Raw genomic sequence first — 20,762 nt, 5'->3', positions numbered from 1 at the left:
TTGTGCATACCTCTGCTTAATCACCAAAAGCATGAAACAGAGTTTGAGCTTTTGGGTTATGAATATAGTTTCTCTATACTTAATGCACACACCTTTTGTTTTCTGGACCAATGTATTTTATGGTAGTACCAACAATAATTGAAGAATGCTACAAATTTGTAAATGAATAGGTTATTAAGGTATTTTATTTTATAAACACCTTAATTTACTGAGTTCACTCACAAGCTTTGGCATTTATTTTTTTTTCATTTGCTGTTTAATAACCCAGTTTCACTGTGTATCGTGGTTTAACCCCCCCAGTCAGTGACTAAGCCCTACACAGTGGCTTGCTCACTTCCCCCAGTGGAATGGGTGAGAGAATCAGAAGAGTAAAAGTGAAAAAACTCATGGGTTGGGATAAAGACAGTTCAATAGGTAAAGCAAAAGCCATGCGTGCCAGCAAAGGAAAACAGGGAATTCATTCACCACTTCCAATCGGCAGGCAGGTGTTCAGCCATCTCCAGGAAAACAGGTCCCCATCACACATAATAGTTACTTGGGAAGAAGGCAAATGCCATAACTCTGAAAGTTCCCTCTTTTCTTCTTCTTCCCTCATCTTTATACGCTAAGCATGCTGCCATATGGCATGGAATATCCCTTGGGTCAGTCGGAGCCAGCTGTCCTGGCTATGTCCCCTCGCAGCTCCTTGTGCACCCCCAGCCTTTGCACTGGTGGGATGGGGTGAGAGGCAAAAAAGCCTTGAATTGGTGTATGCACTGCTCAGCAGGAACTAAAACATCCCTGTATTATCAACACTGTTTCCAGCAAAAATCCAAAATAGCCCTATCCTAGCTACTGTGAGGAAAATTAACTCTACCACAGCCAAAATCAGCACACTGTGTTACTTTAATAACACTGTGATGAGTTACACGAGAAACCATTTATATGTACAGTGCAAGCCAACACCACCTCAGGAAGAAAACTACCTTTCTGTTATTAACTCAGTGTCCTGAATAGTTACTAATAATTTTGCTGACATATATATACACACATACATATACACATATAAACACACACATATATATAGTGATAATACCTGAAATTTGACAGAACTGATTAAAAATCTGAATTCAAAATGAAGGCAAATGTTTGCTTTTAAAGAAAAATTGACACACAGAGTTGTGAATATAAATCTGGGCAGCCTGCAAAAAAATTAATGAAGTATGTTATTTACCTTGAATGACAGGTCATTTCCTTTGGACGACTTGGTCTTAAGTAATTTTTCCAAAGTATTCATACATTTTCTGCTGTATTCCTCCCTGTGTGTTTGCACCTATCTCCATTAATTTTTGCAGATATCTTTTTTTGGCTACTATTTCTAAATACCTGTTCAGACAGAAAGTGGAACTCAGCAGTCCTAAAAGCACCAAGCTATTTTGCTAGCAGTATCCTGAATGTTTTTAAGGGTATCACATTCATGGAAGTTCATTCACAAGAAAATAATTAGCAGTGACCAACTATACTTTGCATTCCCTTTGACATTTTCCACAGGTAAGAGAGAAATACGAAGCATATTGCAGGACTGGATATAATTTAGTTCGCATTTAACTAGCTAGACCTATTCATCAGTGATGCAGAGCTAACTTGATGATTTGAACTAGGTCCTTCCCAAATACTGTTTTAAATGGTGGAATAACTAATGAAAAACAAGAAATCAAATAAAAATATTAATAGCCTTTATTAATCGCAAAATCCGTTTCTCTTTAAGTAGCATTGACTACATATTGTATGAAAAATAATATAAGACAGTTATTCATACTCAGAAATCTTTAATGTCTGGGCAAACATTCAGCAGCGGCCAGGTTTTTCTACTGTTTATTTCTTTAAGAATGTGAGAGATATTTTCCATATTTGTCAAAACTGTCTGTACTATTTTTGCTGTAACACACAGAATGATAGACTCACAGAACAGTTTGGGTTGGAAGGGACCTTAAAGATCACCTAGCTGCAACTCCCTTGCCATAGGCAGGGACACCTGCCACTACACCAGGCTGCTCAAAGCCCCAGACATCTAACCTGGCCTTGAGCACTGCCAGGGATAGAGCATCCACAGCTTCTCTGGGCAACCTGCTCCAGTGCTTCACCACCCTCAGAGCAGAGAATTTCTTGCTTATATCTTAGCTATGTATTTGCCACAGAAAGATTCTTGACTTTGGAGTAACACCTGACAGTTTAATACAGCAATGTCCTCTGACTGACTTGTGAGGTAAAATAGTAGAAAAACTTGTGTAACTTGAAGGCACTCAATCATATGATTCTGCAGCAGTCTTGATGCCAAATACATATTCTTTTTTATTTTCTCTTTTGGAAACATGAAGATTCTCTGCTATGAAGATTTTTCTTTTTTTTTTTTTTCTTTTTTTTTTTTTAACTTATGGCTATTTAAAAACATATGATATCTTAGTGAAAACTTAAAATTCATGGAGATTTCACTTTAAGAATTATGACTCTATTTAAATAAGCATGAAAGCTAAAATTTCCAGTTGATGTAGTATATTGCATGGAATAAGAAGCTCAGAAGTTTTCTGTAGCTTTAGGAGAAGAGCAGCCGGTTACAGGATTAGCAGGGCTCAAGTGCTTCAGTACACGGAATATCTTGCAAACCTCCTGGTTCCTTTGAAAGCTCACGAAGGAACCTTGCTAGGTTGGCCTTTCTGCAAAATGGGTGTGCTGGGGCTGATTTCTGTGATAATCTGCTAACAAGAAGCTTATTATTTAATCACTTTGCACCATGAAGGCCCTTATATTGAAAGGGAAGAAGTCAACAGCAGAGCTCTACTTGCGCAGTAGTCCCACACTTAGGAGCATGGAGCATTAACAAGGAGTTTCTCCCCTATGCTATATTCAGAAATAGCAAAGGGCAGCATGGCAAAGATCAGATGTTAGGCGAACATATGGCTTCTGACATGCCAAGATTAAAACACCCATAACTTAAATTTGAGGTTCTTTTTTTTTTCATTGGTTTTGGGGTTTGGTGTTCTTTTGGTTTGTTGGGGTTTCATTTTTGGGTTTGGTTGTTGATTTTTTTTTGGGGTGGTGGTGGTTTTGTTTTTTCTCCTAAAAAAAAGAAATAATAGAAAAGAATTATATAAATTCATTAAAACATAAGATTTTATTCCTGGATTAAAAGCTCCTTTGATTTATCAAAATGACAAGTCTACCAGAGCAGAAACAGTGGGTTTCAGTTGGCTTATCTTTCTGCTAAATGGAAAGTTCTCTTTCCCTTATTATGGAAATGGGCATGAATTTTCTGTGATGTTATATTTCCCCAAAAGAATAAATAATTTCCCAGATACTGGGGGGCTGGGGGGGGGGGGGCAGGGCGGAGAGAGGAAAAAATGTTTTCCATATGATATTTCTCTTTTTATCTGCATTTCTCTCTGAAATCTAAGATATTAATATAAGCTGACAGCTAAAAGTTAATGCACAGATTGAAGTAGACAGGCAGTGAAAGCTAAGAGGAGGTGATTCTTAAATTTACTAGGAATTATTAGCCTTATTAAAATTAAGTTAAAGAAAATTATTAAATTTATTAAATATACTAGCAAAGATTCTGGCATGTGTTTTAAAGGTGATATATTGGGGAACTCATTTGATATACAGGTAAGAAACTGGAGTCCCTTACTGCTGTTAAAAAAAACAGTGTATGTCTCAAATACTGCATAAAAACCTGCCAGCAGGATCACAGCCTATGACACCGGGATTTCAAGTGTATCATGCTTGAACATTTCAAATGAGATGAGTTGTAACTTTCAGGTCTAATGTTTTCATTAATGTCTTAAAACAGCCATAAAATATGGAGACTTGCTTTCTATAAAAAGAGAAATAAATCATACTGGTTACCTGGGTGGGTGCTTGTTTTGAAGTCAGTCACAGTTAAACATATCTGTCCAAGATCAACTCATCCTTCCTACACAAAAAAGTTAGTCAGGCTCTGCCTGGATGAAGTATATTGGCACTACACATGCGACATGACATTGCAGGAGACAATATGACATACTAAGAGAAAGAAGGAAGAAAAGGAAAGTGCTATGTCTTAGGCAATACACCTCAGTAAAGCCATGATGAATTCTGTCTCTCCATCACCATATCAAATGATTGTTTCAAGCTTATGTTTTACCACATGGAATCAGAGTTACTTGCTGATTAGTTTATCCAAAAAACCGCTACTGATACAGCTTATTGCATTTACTGGATACTGACTTAGGCTGGTGATGACCATGTGGCTGATGAACATACCTTTATTTTCAAAAGTTTACATCCCTTGAAATACTTATGTTTTTTAAAGTGAATGCTGCAACTTTATTTTCCTTACCTTTCAAGCAAGCCTCAAAACCTGGTAGTTCCAGAACAGCAAGGAGCATTTGCATGCAAAGGGGCCACAGTTCACTGTAGGGAATGCCAGACGCGTTGGCAGAATGGGTAATTGTGCATCTACATAGTCTGCACAGTGAAATACAGTCTTTAAACCAGAAAAATGTGAAGGCATCTCTATATACTCTTGGCCTTCACTTCTAAACTATATCTGCATCTTGTATGAAGTACTTTAAAATATGATTTTGAAATGCTCGGTTGGCTGGAATGTAACAGATTAGTCAGACATTTCTATGAAACAGGAATTACTTCTGTAAAAAATTGTCTTCTTTTTTATTTCAGCTATGGTCTACCCCAGATTTGATGAGACCATCAAAAATTTGCCCCAGGTGTAATATAATTAACAAAGGGAAAGTAATCCTGTAACAGAAAAAGAATTGTTTCCTTTAAGTCCCGTGTATTAAATGACTCTAAGGTTCCCATTTCTTTAATCCTCTCTCGCTTTCTGCTTTTATTTTTTTAATTAATGAACCAACTTCAGTTGTTCTAAATATAAACTATATTTAGACACTAATATATATTTATTATTTTCTGGGAGGTGGTGGGGTGGTGGTGGTGAGAAAAGATACGACTGCTGTAGAGTGATAAACAAACCAGCAACTCCCTAGAGTGTTCTCATGACATCCACACATTATTCAGTTATCCTTTTATTTTCTAAAAAAGGCTTTTTCACTGGGATAGCTGCCTGTGTGCCTTTTACCAGGCAAATGGCCTTGTAGCCAACACACAGAAACCTAATCACTTTTCTCCTCTTGTTCTTTAGTGAGGTCTTAAGTTGAGATAAGTATGATCTGTGGCAGATGGCGGTATAGCTAACGAAGCCCAGGTCAGTGTGGGACCAAGTGAGAATTGTCACCAGACAAGGTCAGCGAGCCTGGCCCCAATTCAGCTAATAGCAGTGTCGAGCTCTGCTGCTGTTTTGGCACAGCAGCAAAATTCAGCCTTCAGCTCTGGCCCATATGCTGGGAAGAGCTTTCTTCACCTGAGCTCTTTTAATAACCCTCCATCACTATGAAATATCTGACCACTGGGGACTTGCCTGGCAAGTCCTAACAAATTAGGGCTGCCGTTACAAGTAAACAGCTATGCCTGCCAGTTATTTCCATCTGCCCGGTGCTGCCAGGTTCATTATGAGCATCAGGAGATGGAGTTAAACAGATGGCAGGAAATGAGCTTGGCCCTTGCACTCAGGAGAGGGGAATGAGAGGCAATTGCTTTGCATAACATCCCTTTCCCTTCATTACTTCACATTATAATATGTAAATAAAGTCACCCCAGGAGGAATTTAAAAAGCACTTAGCATTGAAATATAAGGGTGCTACATGGAGGGAGAGAAAAAGGAAGGGATGAAGTTTCAGCTGTTTGCAAACCAGTTTGGTCATCCCCCCCCCCCCTCCCCTTTCCCAAAAGAGATTTCAAGGGCTGTTTTTATTCTGACACACTAAATGAAACTCTTTCTGAACGTGTGTCTCTCATTCTCTTTCTCTGGCTGTCTCCAAAGATTGCAGGAACCTGTCAATCACCAGCTTGCAGGAAGGCCTGCAGTGTGCATATGAAGAGCATGAGGAGAGCATGGTTAAACAGCCAGGCTCTGGTAAAGGCCTTTTTTTTTTTTTTTTCTTGAGTTGACATTGGAAATGCAGCAAGCCTGCAAGCTGGTAGGGAGACATCATTAAATACTGCTCCACACAGGATTAAAGAAAACCATACAATTTTCATATGGAAATATTAACATCCTTGGATGAAAGCGGGAACACAAATAACAGTGCTTGGGACTTAAATCTCAAAGTAGGAAACATTTGTATTCTGTGCTCTGCCTCAGACCTATCAGAGGATGCTGGGTGTTTCAGTTTTTGCTTCTGAATCCAAATAAAGACAACTATGACTTTGAAATAAACATTTGAAATCACTGGACATGAGGACTTTTGTGAGACTTAGGCAGTCTGAACATGGATCTGAACTTTCTGGAAGAGTGGTGGTCTACTTCATGCATTTCTATTATGCTTAATGCACTGAGAGCCTCATTTCAGCTGAAGGCTGCAGCTGCTGCTGTAAAACAAGGAACAAAAAGAAAGGAGTGAAAGGAGAAGGCTGACACGCAAGAGGGGTAAAACAGCCTGGCATCAGTGGACTGGTATAAGTATGAATCTGATGATCTGACCCACTAAGTTATACCTCTTCATCACATATTAAGGATATAGGATGCATAACAAAAATCAACCAGTAAGGCAAGATACAGTGGCAATAGTCTGTCAAACAAGATATGCCTCTTCATTGAAACATCTGGAGTTCATATAACAACTGGAAAATACATGATATTCAGTAGGACTTAGCCAGCTAAAAATGAAATCTGGGCAGCTTGTCAGAGGAAGGGCACCACAGAGTCTAATCACACTGTGTCCAGGACAGGTCCAAGTCATATTTTGAATCTTAGACAAATACTGGAGGATAAAGAAGTCTGTGAATATGATGCATGTAAACACATAAGTCGGGAGCTACCAAGGAACAGCTGCCAGCACACTTTCTCCAAAAGGGAATTATATACCTCAATTAAATGCCCGGTAGTAGCAGCCTGGTGTCCTCTTTGCTCCAGCTGAGAGCAGATGTTCAGAGGCCAGCAATGAGTGCTGTATTTTAAAAGAATTGTGAGGAAAACTCGCGCTTACAGAAGAAAAGAAAAAATGTTTCACACTTGCCAACTTTCTGGATCTTGATGGTAGACTGCTAGATTTCAGGATGGCTAGCAGCCCGGGCTACCAGATGTTCAAAAATCCCAGACAAATGACCATGGTGTCTATAAAGAGCAGCTCTGCTGCATACCAAGGGGAAAGCTTTGCACTGTCCGGATTTGTCTGTGATACAGCAGGCTTGTCACGTACATGCAGATCTACTGAGCATGTATGATAGGTCCAAAAATGAGACATATGAAACTTACTGCCCGTGAACCTGCCAGCTTTGACAGGTCTGTCTGGAAGCTGCATACGGACTGAAAGGGTTCCTCTGTGCTTGTAGTGGCAGATGGTGGTATATCCAAACTTTAAGTCTCAAACCTTCCATGACTTCTTGCTAACAAAATCCAGAAAACAGATTTTCCTCTTGATCATCTTTATCACCTTAAATATAACCAACTCCACATCCTGTGATGAAAACAGAGTGTCAGTATGTTTTCTATAAATGTTTTCTCTCCTATTCCTCAGTTGATCCCCTAATTATCCAATTTCCTACTTCTGCGTCAAAGAATTCATTAAACTTCTGTATTTCACAAGTATGATTATTTTTTCTTTTTGATGGCCTGATTACTTTATTCTATGCTTTTATTTGTAAGGATTTAACTTGTACTTTGCTTTTTGCAAACCCCATTTCCAGCTTTTCAAGCATTTCTGCCCAAAGGCTCAGGCACCCTCCACACCATTGCTATTAGGAACAGCAGTGAATCCTTTAACATCTTCCTCCTTGCAAGGTTAGGCATGGTTTCTGAGGGTCACTTATCCTGCACAGGAATTGCCTTCCACACTAAATACAGGGTTCAATTTATATTCTTGCTTCTAATTAGTGTAAGATTTCTTTGGCCCTTCTAGGCCATTCTCTTTTACACAGACTAGCATCACGATTAATTTTGGCATATGTGGCTCATTGTCAAACCCAATTATAGAGTGGCTTAAGTATACTTAGGTGTTTGACAGCAGTTCATATTTTTATTTATTTATTTATTTCGGATCTGAGATTAGACTCTCCTGCTCTAGTTTGGAGCTGGTGACTGCCTTCCTGCAGCTGCTTTTTGTGCATGTTTTCTTACCCTTCTGGAAATACAGTGGTGCATGATGTTATTAGATTTCAGGATGAAGTGGAAAGGAGTATCCGGATTCTTACTCCAGCCATCCCAGGGGTATGCTTTGGGTGCGTGATCCTAGACAGAGAAGCTGGAAATGGGTAATATCACCAGAGAAAATACTCTTGTCTTTAGTACCTTGCACTAGCATTCACTCCTTGCCATAGAGACCTGCAGCTTTTCCTCTTTAACTGACAAAAAAGAAGGATATGCATTTACAGGCTTATTTAGCTGAGCTAGGCTCAGAAAGGGCCTGCATCTGTCATTTAAAAATTAGACCTAACTGAAATGATAATGTAGTTACTATTTGCTTTCTCTTCCATTGCTCTGTGCACCTTTGCCCATTGTCTGCTTCTCCTGCCATCTTGTATCTTATCACTATCTCATGCTAGCAACATGTCTGTACACTGATTAAAGATACACAGACACACAGAAAAATACAGATACAGAGAAAGCAGACTGTTAGAACTGGGATACGCATGTGAAAAGACTGTTTAAAAACTTTATGGTACACCAATTGGACATGCAAATACCATGTGAAGTTTCAACCACATATAATCCCCGATGAAACCCCGTTTACTCTGGCTTTATGAAACACAATATATGTTATATTTTCTACAGCCTTATATTTTATAAATAATTGACAAGGGTTCCCCCAAGTGCTATATCCTTATTCAGCATCTCCAGTCACCAGATTTTATTTAATATTTTGACTAGCTAATAATCCAGTACCTTTCTGCAGAAATTGGACTTCTCCATTTGCACAGGAGGTGTTTGCTACAGGGTCCCAGGCAGACAGCAGGTTACTGGTTTGGCTTTACCAAGGTGTCAGGAACCTGTGGGATCACCTTAGTTGCCTTTGCTCTGCTATTGTATCTGCAACATCTCCCATCACAGCAGCTTCAGCAAAGGCTCTTATGGCAAAATCTTTCATCTATATTGTCTCTCAGTATAGTTCATCTCAGCTTTATTTTTATTTCACATCAAGAACTCAGTGAGGAAAATGAAGGAAACAAGGATTTGGAGCAGGGACCAGAACACATGTCTACGCTTTCCTGAAATGGAGAGAACTTTTGCAAGTTCCAGCATGATTTTAAAATTCTGATATCAGCCTTGACTTTTCTAGTTAAAAACCCCTTGCATTTCATCAGTGGTTAGATTGTTCTGATACAGGTGGAAGTAGCCGTATTTCTTCACATGAAACTATTTAGTATTGATTCGAAGAATCAGTCAGCAGTATGCAGGCGAGTGGAGGTTATCTTTATTTGGCAGCACTGGGTGTGTGTGGGATCACTCCACCAAAGTCATGCACACCGAGGGGATTTTTCAGCCCCCCCCCCTTTATACAAGCTACTCATACCTATTCATTAGTTTTCCAGGAAACAGTTTACATATTCATTACAATTCTGAGAATTCATTTATATATCTCATGCCTGTGCAATGTCCTTGAGGAGTTGTCTCTGCTCAGACTCCATTCCTTAGCGACCATGTTTAAAGTCTCCATCTTTGCCACGTTGCATGTACAACAGGAATCTAAGACAAAATGTCCCTTCTAAAAATAACCAACCCAAGGACTTAGCAGTCTCTGCATCCGTCATGTTGCAATAAGGGTCCTTGGACATTTCCCGACTTTAACTAAACATAGGTGCGTCATCCTTTAGATAAGTGGTACAGCATTCACTATTCAGTATAGGCAAAAGTCAAGAACATTAAAAACATAGTTTCTACATATTTTACATTAACTGTGGGCATTGCAGTTTGTTGATATATAAATTTTAAAAAGTAGATGTCCTGGATCTTTAGTTTGTCATAAAGAGGCAGCAACCATACTTTTTTATTTTGCCTTGTTCTGCAGTTTTATGGAGTATGTCAACATTGTCTCTCATGCCTCATCATTAGCAGGCTGAAACACCTTCTATTTACTGCAGATTAGGCACTCCAGAGAGAGGAGGTTTTGCTGAATCCCCCTCTGTCTGCTGAGACAGCCGTAATGGCTACATGCACCTGTGGCACAATAACCACCAACAGCCAGCTAGTATTGTTTATTGCTAATGAGGCATATAATTGCTGCAGTTAATCCAGCTTCTGTGGTTACTAGGTAGAAGGAAGAAAACTGCAGTGAAACTGGATATGGTAACAGAGCAAGCAGAGTGTCTCCAGCATTTAATTTAGCTCTAACAAGGCAGTTAGTGTTAGATCTCAACTGATTGTTAAAGAGCACTTACTGATGTTAATAAGCATAATAATCAGCTATAACTGGTATAAATTAATTCAGCATTACAATACAGAAGTAATAAAATGGGTAATCATTATGGTCTTTAAATTATATTAATGTGCACATTCAACCATATCAAATGGTTTAACTCGTCACCAATATAGTAAATTAATTTGAAAGAAATGCAATGCAGCAAACAAACCCTAATTGCCATTTAGTAAGTATGGTAATTTCTATTTAATTTGGCTACACTGTCCTGTTGAAAGGCAAAAAAGTAAAGTATGTAGAGTTAGGAAAAAATATACTTAAGTGGTGCAGCGTGACTAATTGAAAGAAAGCTCCACAGTTCTGCGGCCTCATTTCTCCAGGTTTGGTTCTTTCTATACAGCCTCCTTTGGCCCTCCAAAGTCTGCCTTGCTCCAGATTTGCCTTTGATATTGATCCAGCCAACAAGCAGCTGGCTGTGAGTCCCCAAATGTCTCAAGACAATGTTGACTGAGTGTGCCCAAGTGTTTCATTAATAGATTAAGGGACTGGAAAAAAATATAGACATACCCTATACATCCCCTCCACCCAAGAGTCTCAAAAAAGAAATACAAATCTTTTTAAGAAGCTACTTTAGAAGAAGGTTAAAATTTTTGTATAGCTAAATGTACAGCCAAGCAAAGGTCAAGGTAAACAGAAAATGGATTTCATCCTTCACTTAATGCTGAAGCAGCAACACACATCTTTTAAAGCTTTGCTGCTGTGCAAATAAACCAAAGGCAGGGAGATATTAATTAAAAAGACAACATAAAGAATCTACAGCTGCTCCTCCTGTGGTCCCACAATGGGTCTGGTTGCTGCTAAGCTTTTGTATCGGTAAATACAAAGGTTCCAATTCCAAATACACATACCTCAGATAAGGTTTATTTTTTTACATGTGTGTTTCAGTTGAGTTGTAGGTGGCAATTCTTTGTACTTTTGTTGTATTATCTTTTCAAAATGTCATTCATATATCTCCAGAACACTTTCCTGGCCCTCTCTCTGGATTTCAGTGTTTAAATACCAATGGAGGAACCAGTTGTTATTATAGAGAAGAAAGATGTTTAGGATAAGCAGCAATACAGGGACAAAACAGGTGAGGGGTGGGAGCACAGATCTGTTGACAGGGAGAGAGGGGCAAAATCGTGAACGTTTTGTCTTTGTAATCTATTCCTGCCACCAGTGTAAAGCCTGAGATCCAGCTGAACTGTGAACTGGTCGCAGCAACGTAAATGCAACCTCTTTGAAGTAATTTGGTATCAGCCCATTAAAAAGGTATGAAGGAAACAATAGACCTGCCATATAAATATTCAAAAAGAACAGAGTAAAATATCTCTTATTTCCATCTACTGTTTTCAACCAACTGGAAAACACATTTTGAAAAGTCTTTTTGCACAGAATGCTTGAGATTTCTACTAGATTGTGGCTGTGTTGCTTTCTGCTGCTAACCCACAAGATGCTTATGAGATCTGAGTCTGCTGATTTTAACCAGTTTATGGGAAGATAAACATCAGCCATTTGACAAAGTGCTTTAAAAGTCAGGTAGTTGTTCCTCTGAGTTTTCTTCAAACAGCCCCCAGGAATAAAAATCAGAGGGAAATCTTTTCCAGTCAACAGGACCAGCTGAACACTCAACTATGCCTTCTGGGGGAGAGGTGGGGGGAAATGTATATAGTATCAGCCAGTTCTGGAGACAGTTAATCTGCCTCTTTTATACTGGGACTTAGGAAGCTGGAATTGTCATTATGTTGTCATTTTATATGTTCAGTAAAATATACCTGAATTCCCAGTGAAGAATCAGCATTCTCATTGGATTCTTTTGATAGGAAGACCTACCCTTTATGAACTAAATCAGATTTTTCTTCAGAAAAACAGCAGCATGTAAAAATTTTAGAATTAAAAGTTCGTATTACCACTGGTTAGGAAAAAAATACTATCTTTCTGAATCTCCCATTGCTAATTTGCTTATGTCAAAAGCAAGCAAAGCTGGAGTGAAAGACTACTTACTTCTCTTCCTCTTTATCTGAGTCTATCAATAAATACCAGACTATGACATACTCATGTATGTGATACAGTCAGTGTAGTAAATCTGTTTTGCCTTGTGAAGCTATTTTCTTTATGTTGAACTCTTTCTATTCCTGGCACCTTGCATACGGTCATAGGAAAGGAACTATGGCATTCATATTGTGATCCACCATGGGAACGTGCTCACAGACCTGGCACAAAACATTTGTCAGGTTTGTCCTCTTTAACAGCTCGTCTATTGACCCTGAAAGAAACTAAACCATTGTTCTTTGCTATCGTATGATTTTTTTCCTTCTAAATCATCCTCCAAAATGATTGAACATTTTTAAGAGAGACAGAACCAGGGCTGTCCTTGAGGACTGATCATACCAAGCTGTATCAGAAGGTTCAGCAAACAAAAACTTGGAGAGATTCATTGTTACTTGTAACCACAGATAATTTCTTCTTTATTAGCCAGGGTGGAAGAAACTACTATTTCCAAGAAATGCATTTTAGTTATAGGTATTTTCCCCTAGTTTATATGCAGGCTGGAGCCTTAGCCTTGTGTGTATCATATGTTAATTTATGTAATCATGCAAACCAAAATGTTCTGACAAATAATATCTTGAAGTTTGATTAATTTGAAACTGCTGATCTTCATTATTCTGAATCAGGCAAGACTGAAAGGAAAAAAAAAAAAAGAGTGAATGAGAGCATCACTATTACAGAAGATTATGTCATACCGATGGCACAAGCACCTTCAGTCCTTCCTTCATGTGACAAGTCTGAACAGACGCTCGTTGCCCGGCTGGCTCTATTAACAGGTATTTAGTGCCATCTCGTGGTTTTCTAAATGTATAGTTTCTGAATGTATCCGGTTTATGTTCAGTTACTATAGGCTATTATGTGAGGGGAAAAGTATCACAGGATCTTTACGATAAGAATCGCAAAAACATGTTCCTTATAGTGCGCTTTTTTTTTTTTTTTTTTTTTTTTTTTTACTATGGCACTTGATTCTGCCTTATCAACACACTGAAATGTGACACTTAAGAAAACCGTTTTTCCTGCTATGTAACTTGGCACAACTTCTGAAAAACAGTACATTTCAGACAATATATTCTGTATTTACTGGGAAGTAATAGGATCAAAAATTAACCTGTTGTTTTTAGAAATGATGAAAAAGAACATGAATTTCTAACCAGTAATTGAAGCAATTATTAAGGATAAAAATAATTTCGCCTTTTTTTTTTTTTTTTTTTTTTCTGGCAACACCTAATATAGTCAATCACTGTTTCATCCACACCAAACAACTCTGCTTCTGTTTGTCACCATTATCCTACATATTCTGAGTTAAGGTGGCATATTGGCTAAACAATATGTTTTTCCCGCTGTTAATGTGATTGCTCTTCTCTGAAAATATTTCTTAATTTTATGAAAGCCTACTAGGGGACATTAAGAGCAATAGGAACTTGTAGTGGAGATCATCTGAGTTAAAACCTTTCTGTGCCAAGGCAATCAATTTCTGCAATAGAAGCAGAACAGCTCCTGCCTACAGTTGTTGCCTCCTGAAGAAGTTTTGTAACTGAGGATCTGTTGGTCCATTTGCACTTGCACAGTACAATCATAGAATCATAGAATCATTTTGGTTGGAAAAGACCTTTAAGATCATCATGTCCAACCATTAACACAGGGCTGCCAACTCCATCACTAAACCATGTCCCTAAGCACCGCCTCTATGTGGTTTTTAAACACTTCCATGGATGGTGCTCCCACCACCTCCCTGGGCAGCTTGTTCCAATGCTTGACCATCCCTGTGAAGAAATTTTTCTTAACATCAATCTAAACATCCCCTGGCATAACTTGAGGCTGTTTCCTCTTGTCCTGTCACCTGTCAGCTGTGAGAAAAGACCGACCCCACCTGCCTACAGCCTCTTGTCAGGGAGTTGTAGGGAGCAATAAGGTCCCCCCTGAACCTCCTTTTCTCCAGACCAAACCACCCCAGTTCCCCCAGCTGCTCCTCATCAGACTTGTGCTCCAGACCCTTCACCAGCCCCGCTGCCCGTCTCTGGACACGCTCCAGCCCCTCTGCGTCCCTCCTGCAGTGAGGGGCCCAGAACTGAACACAGGGTTCAAGGTGCGGCCTCACCAGTGCTGAGTGCAGGGGGAGGATCGCTGCCCTTGTCCTGCTGGCCACACTGTTTCAGATACAGGCCAGGATGCTGTTGGCCTTCTTGGCCACCTGGGCACACTGATGGCTCATGTTCAGCATCAGCCAGTACCCACAGTTCCTTGTTCTCCAGGCAGCTTCCCAGCCACCCTTCCCCAGCCCATAGTGCTGCATGGGGTTGTTGTGACTCAAGTGCAGGGCCTGGCACTGAGCCTTGTTGAATCTCAAAGAGTTTGCCTTGGCCCATTGATCCAGCCTGTCCAGATCCTTCTACAGAGTCTTCCTACCCTCAAGCAGGTCAAACACTTCCCCAGATATCTGGGGTGCACTCCTATTAAGATCTAGCAAAACCTATACTGCAAGCAAGTAAATGACTTGTGGATACAGCAGATTTTGCTATCTGGCCTGTGTCTTCCTAAACTGTGAGGCAGACAAGATTAAACCTTATGGCTAGGAGCCAGTGGTAGGGAACAAAGCACATATTTATGGCCTATTATGATTAAGCAAGTTTGAAACCTAAAGGTTCAGAGATGAGCAATCCTTCACGGTAGTAGATTATTACAGTTTTTCCCTTCAGCATTTGTTCATGGTCACAACTGCTGATTCGGGGGGATTGTGCTTGCAGTGTTTCAATAAACAGTGAGCAGTACTAGCAGTTTACAGAGTTGTTTCCTGTGCTATTTGCTGAGAAAATTAGTTACCTGATCAACGCAGTTAATTCCCTGTAACACGTGGGTTGTAACTATCTTGACAGGGTTTTAAGTACTTTGATATAGTAGTCCTACATCATACAACACGTAAGTAAGTAGACAAGGTAAAAATGTGGGACTATTTCACTTCATATGGCTGGCTTACAATTAAAGTAAGAATTTAGTATACTCATCAAACACAATGTAAGTGATAAAAAGACCCTTCACATCCTATAGAAGCTGAAGACAGGGTCTGAGCGTAGTTTGGCAACAGGATTTTTTTTCTTAGTTTATGAGGTTTCAAGATTTATTCCCTTCTCCTGTGTACCAGATATGTTTTTCTCATTTAAATTCCAGTGAAAAATAACTTTGCTTTTGGATAAAAATGCACATTTTCAGTTTTTCTGTCTCTCACAGAGAACCAAAAATCCCAATGGAAATGTTTCCAAGGAATATTTGGTATTAGTCAATCACATTGAGCTATCATTATCTTTAAAAGCTCTCAAATAATTCTTCCGTTTACTGTATTTGCAATCTCTAAGTCTTATAGCAGTAGAAGGCCTCATTAACCATAACTCAAAGCTTGATACACTATGCAATCTCTTACACTGGCAAAAAATGTCAAAATTCATAACGCTACCTATAGCCTAACTTATCTTCTATGGTAAAATAAACAAGGAACTCTATGATGATGAGTGTGTTAGTCCCTGGTTATGTCACTTAGAGACTCCTACCTAGGAAATGTCTTAAATTTCATTTTAATTCTCCTACTTCTCCATACATTTTACACACTATTAAAGCCAAACAAAAACTTGTGGCAAATCTCAGAAGTCTGAGATTTAGGATCATATATACAGCACTAAACTACAAATAAATAGGGTGTCTTTTAAAAGATAGTGCTCCAAGCACTCTATATCTGCAGGCACTGACTGAGTAAAAAAACAACAACAACAACAAAAAAACCTACATCAGAATTATTTCAATCATATCCACTGAGTTTACTAGCAAATTTCAACAGGGAAACCAACAAAAGCAAAAATAGAGGTAACTCTTTTACAGTGCTTGCCTTGGAACTAAACATCTTTTCATTATATGTATGGATTCAGTTTTTCCTAGTTGTTATTACTGACTGCACAACAGAAAAGCATGTAAGTAGATTATCTGCAAAAATGATGCAAGACACAAATTTCTACTTATTATAACCTGATTTCCTACATGCCGAACCCTAGAACTCCTTATGATCGTCATGACTTCTTTGGATTCATTGTTTTCTATCTGACCCTATGAATAATTTATCCTGTCCTCTCTAATCTATAAGAAGATAACTTTTTACAAGTCTATTGATCTTGGATTTAGAAGGGGAAATCCTACATTTCCAAAATCTTTCTTATGTAACAACAAAGCTGAAGCTGTATAGCCTATAGTTCTGCCTGTAGTCAAAAGGAGATAATGGTGCAGTTAAATCTAGGGATATTTCTGTTATATCTAGCACACATTAGATAACTTTTCGATAGCTGATGTAAAACCTCTTCTAGCTGTTCCCTGGACTGCCCTCCTCTTTTCAATAAACAATTTTAAGTACTCTAAAGGTACTGTACTTCTTTCAGACACAAAGAATAAGGGAACAGGCTCTGCAAGCCCAGCTCTTCCCTGTAAATGCACAGATACAGAGGAATAAAGCCCAAAACGTTAGCAGTAATATGAACATAGACATCTGAAGAACAGTAGGAATGACCACGGTTGGAAGCATTAAACATCCAGTCTGACACTTCAGATTGTTTCCCCTCTGCCAATTACAGCGATTAGGGTAAAGAAAAATATTATACACTTTGTAAGTGAGAGGTAACATGTAAACCAGACAGGTCCACCTTCAGACTTCATCAAAGTAGGCTTACATGAAATTAGGTCTCTCCTGAGAGTTGCTCCTCTAACAGTTTCAAGAGTTGCCCCAAAAGAGTCCTTTAACTCTCACCACAGCATCTTCAGGTGTTTCCACTGACCACCATTATTAGAGTGCTTCCCATCTGAGACTCATCAGTCTGAGTCCTTTTCCATCACATATAGTGAACATGATGAGTTACCTGCAGGACAATGGCCCAAAGCTGTAAGTGAAGTCTGTCTCTGTGGGACAGGAAAAACCAGAAGCCTCCTCCATCATTCACTAATTTACTCACCTGAACAGGCTGCTCTGCAGGCTGAGGAGAAATCACAGGTGTTTGTCAGCACTCAAGTCTGCCTGTAAGCTACCTTGTCACCCCGTGATCTATTTTATACTTCCCAAAGGAAGACATTTTCTGTTGGAGAAAACTAATCCTGCTCACCTTTGTGCCAAGGTAGGTCCATGTTACTTGTCTTGGAAAAAACGAGTATGCCTAACAAACCTGTTGCTTAGGTGACACTCTTTAGACTGAATTGGCATTTTTTCCAAGCAATTTCACAAGCACTCACCAGTGTGGTCTACCTGCTTCTTTCCTGGACAGGTTTCCAGCTCCTTCTCACTAGCACTCTTGCAGGTAGTCTGCATAGTAGATACAGGACACCTTTATCACACACATTCTAAAAAAAAGTATTTTAGGACTTAGCTGAGAAATTTAATATGGGGATATTTAGCTTTCATTAAGTCTCAAGAAAATATCTCTGTGTTTGCTTAGTCTGGTGTTGTTCCCAACATCTTAATATGTAAAGAAGAGTCTCTCTGGGAAGCCATCTGGTATGTTATAGCACAGTGTGTACTATCTTTCCTTGTTGCCAAATACATGCATTCAATTAATGATAATCATCTGCTACTTCTATGCAGTGATACATTCCCCCCCCCCCCTCCCCTTTCCTGAGTAATCTTAGCCAAGCTTTGCATAATCACCTTAGGAAACCTTGGTGCTGAAAATTTGATTTTCTTCCCAGACAGCAGCGTACCATTGGGGTCTGACACAACCCTTGCTTGCTGATGGGGAGGAAGTGGAAACACAATAGCATTGCTTTCTCTCACATGTTCACAGCTGGGCTTCCAGGCACAGTCAGCAAAAAAAATATTATATAGCCTGCAGAAATGTCATCAGGACTTGAGAGGTGCTGATCTAGGAGTAACAATTGCTCTAAGAAAAGCTGTTGTCATCCGTAGAGGTTTAGCAGTTTCACTAGAGAAACACTTCAGCCAGTTTTCTTCACTATCATGGAAAAGCTTATTTCAGATGTGATGGTGAATGAAGGTAGAAACAGCTACTTTCATGCTAAAGCAAATGCACAGAAAAACAAGACTGCATTCAGGACTGCACAAAGACTGAAACAATCCCTAAATCATAATTACATGACATACCAAATAATAAATGAAACAAAAATAAATTTAACATGGAGAACAATTACCGAAAAGACACTTCATACACATTTCAATTTATCAGTCACTTTTGCTTTCATATCTTATAAAAAAGACAAATTCTGACCCAAGTGGTTCTGCATTGGAAAGTGAACCTAAATTGCCCACTCCTCTAGCTGAGGACAGGACATCAAGTGAAGACACTTAGGGAGTTCAGAACAGCAGTACCAAAGAACACCTTTGCATGGCCACACAACAGAAGCCACAGACCATTCCAACACCTATAGGAAAATTCAGACCTTCAGTAAAAAAAGAAATAAATAAAAAGCCCAGAGAAACCATAGCACATCTAAGAAAGCCAAGTGGAGAGATGAAGAGTTTTGCCATATTTCTCACCCTTGAAGCGGTACCATCAAGCTGGTTAGTACAGCACTGGTTCTGCCAGATCTTCCCAGGCAGTGGGTGGGAAAGAGTGAGAAAAATTGTGTCTTGGAGACTGCAAGGTGGACGTCTCCCCTTCTGTGCTCCTGTCCTTTCCTAGCCTGTGGCAAGAGCTGCAGACAGGCTCCTGGTAGGTCTGAGGCAGTGCAGCCAGCATACAAGGACCATATGTTGCTTCCTCATTTCTCTCTCCACCTGCTCTGGCAATAACCTGACTGCTGTATCCTTATGGCATTTTGTGAACACCACCAGCGATTTGCTGAGCTGAGGAATTGCTAGCCTGCATGACACACTGACCTCTGTGGTGTTTGTGTGCATCCCTGCTCTGTGTCAGGGCTGGAGTGAAGCAGCATGAAGGTGCCAGTGGTGCTGGGCTGGCAGGGTTCACCCCAGTGCTGCTACACTGAGAAGCAGTCTCTGTAGGGAGCCGATGCTTCAAGCTGCCAAGCTTCACTTGGCAAAGCTGGATGTAGCTCCTGGTGATCACTACAGAAAGTGTTGCTCCAAAAGCCTTTGAGACTACAAAATTTGGTTTACTTGTCCTATTGACAAGCCTGAACATGTACTGAACACGTGCAGCTCACAGGGAGACAAAATGCAGAACTGGACTACACTAAACTGTTTTGAACACTAAAGAACCTGCATAAAGAGAAAAAGTAGGAAGACAGTCCTGTCTTTACTGTAGAAAGGGGATCTGTAGTTGCTGATTTTATGGTTAGATGGATCACAAAAATAGTCAACTTTATGAAATTTATGATATGTTTCCTAACAGTTGTTATATAGATTGCATTGTGGTGATGCTTCAGTCAAACAAAGCAAAAGCTTCAATGCAGCAGCACACAAAATGTGACCTTACACAGGTAGACAAGAAAGCTGTTTTTTCAAGCTATTGCTAACTTGAATAAAGTCTGTCTGTATAGATTTAAGCTGCTTCTCTCGATGTATAAAAAAAGAACAGAGAGGAAAAATCAACTGAATAATTAATTTGTCTCAGTTTCTAACGTCCCATTAGAGCACTGACAGATGTTATTAAGCCACATAACACTGAAGGTTCCTGGAACCATCTTCCAGTTCTGCCTGTGCTACCTTTGCTGCTCACTGCACGCAGGATACATGCTCATACAGGGGTTTACATTTTCACAAACTTGAAATTTCTTAAAGTAACTCTTTACTCCCTCTTGTGGCCTTTTAGCAATTGTGTTCCTTCTACTTGGAATCCAGGATTATATTTTTCATGGCATATATTTGATGCAAAATTAATTGGTCATAATACTGGGTCATGAGTTCTGTTGATTAAATATATTTCATTCCAAAATACAGTAGATTACTAATATATTTGTTTTGAAATAGATCTACACATCTATTTCATATTAAAACAATAATATAAAGTAACTTGAAAAATATTTCAGCATGACTTTTACAGCAAGCATGAATAAAAATTTGACTGTAGTTTTTAGAAAAAAACCTTTCAAGAGTATATTAACTACACTCAAAATAATTTTTTTTTTATATAAGTATATGAGAACAAAGCCATCTTTAATATACTGAACTGTTTTGTATAAATAGAGTTTTCAGGCAGCAAACACAATCTCTGACCTGGACAAACCAAGCAAAAATTTTTTTTTTTTTTTTTCTGGTCTGTGCTGACTATGGGTATATACCCCGTGAAT

Source organism: Falco cherrug, chromosome 4 (assembly GCF_023634085.1).
Source record: "Falco cherrug isolate bFalChe1 chromosome 4, bFalChe1.pri, whole genome shotgun sequence".
NCBI classification, from domain to species: domain Eukaryota; kingdom Metazoa; phylum Chordata; class Aves; order Falconiformes; family Falconidae; genus Falco; species Falco cherrug.
This window is presented reverse-complemented; position numbering follows the sequence as displayed.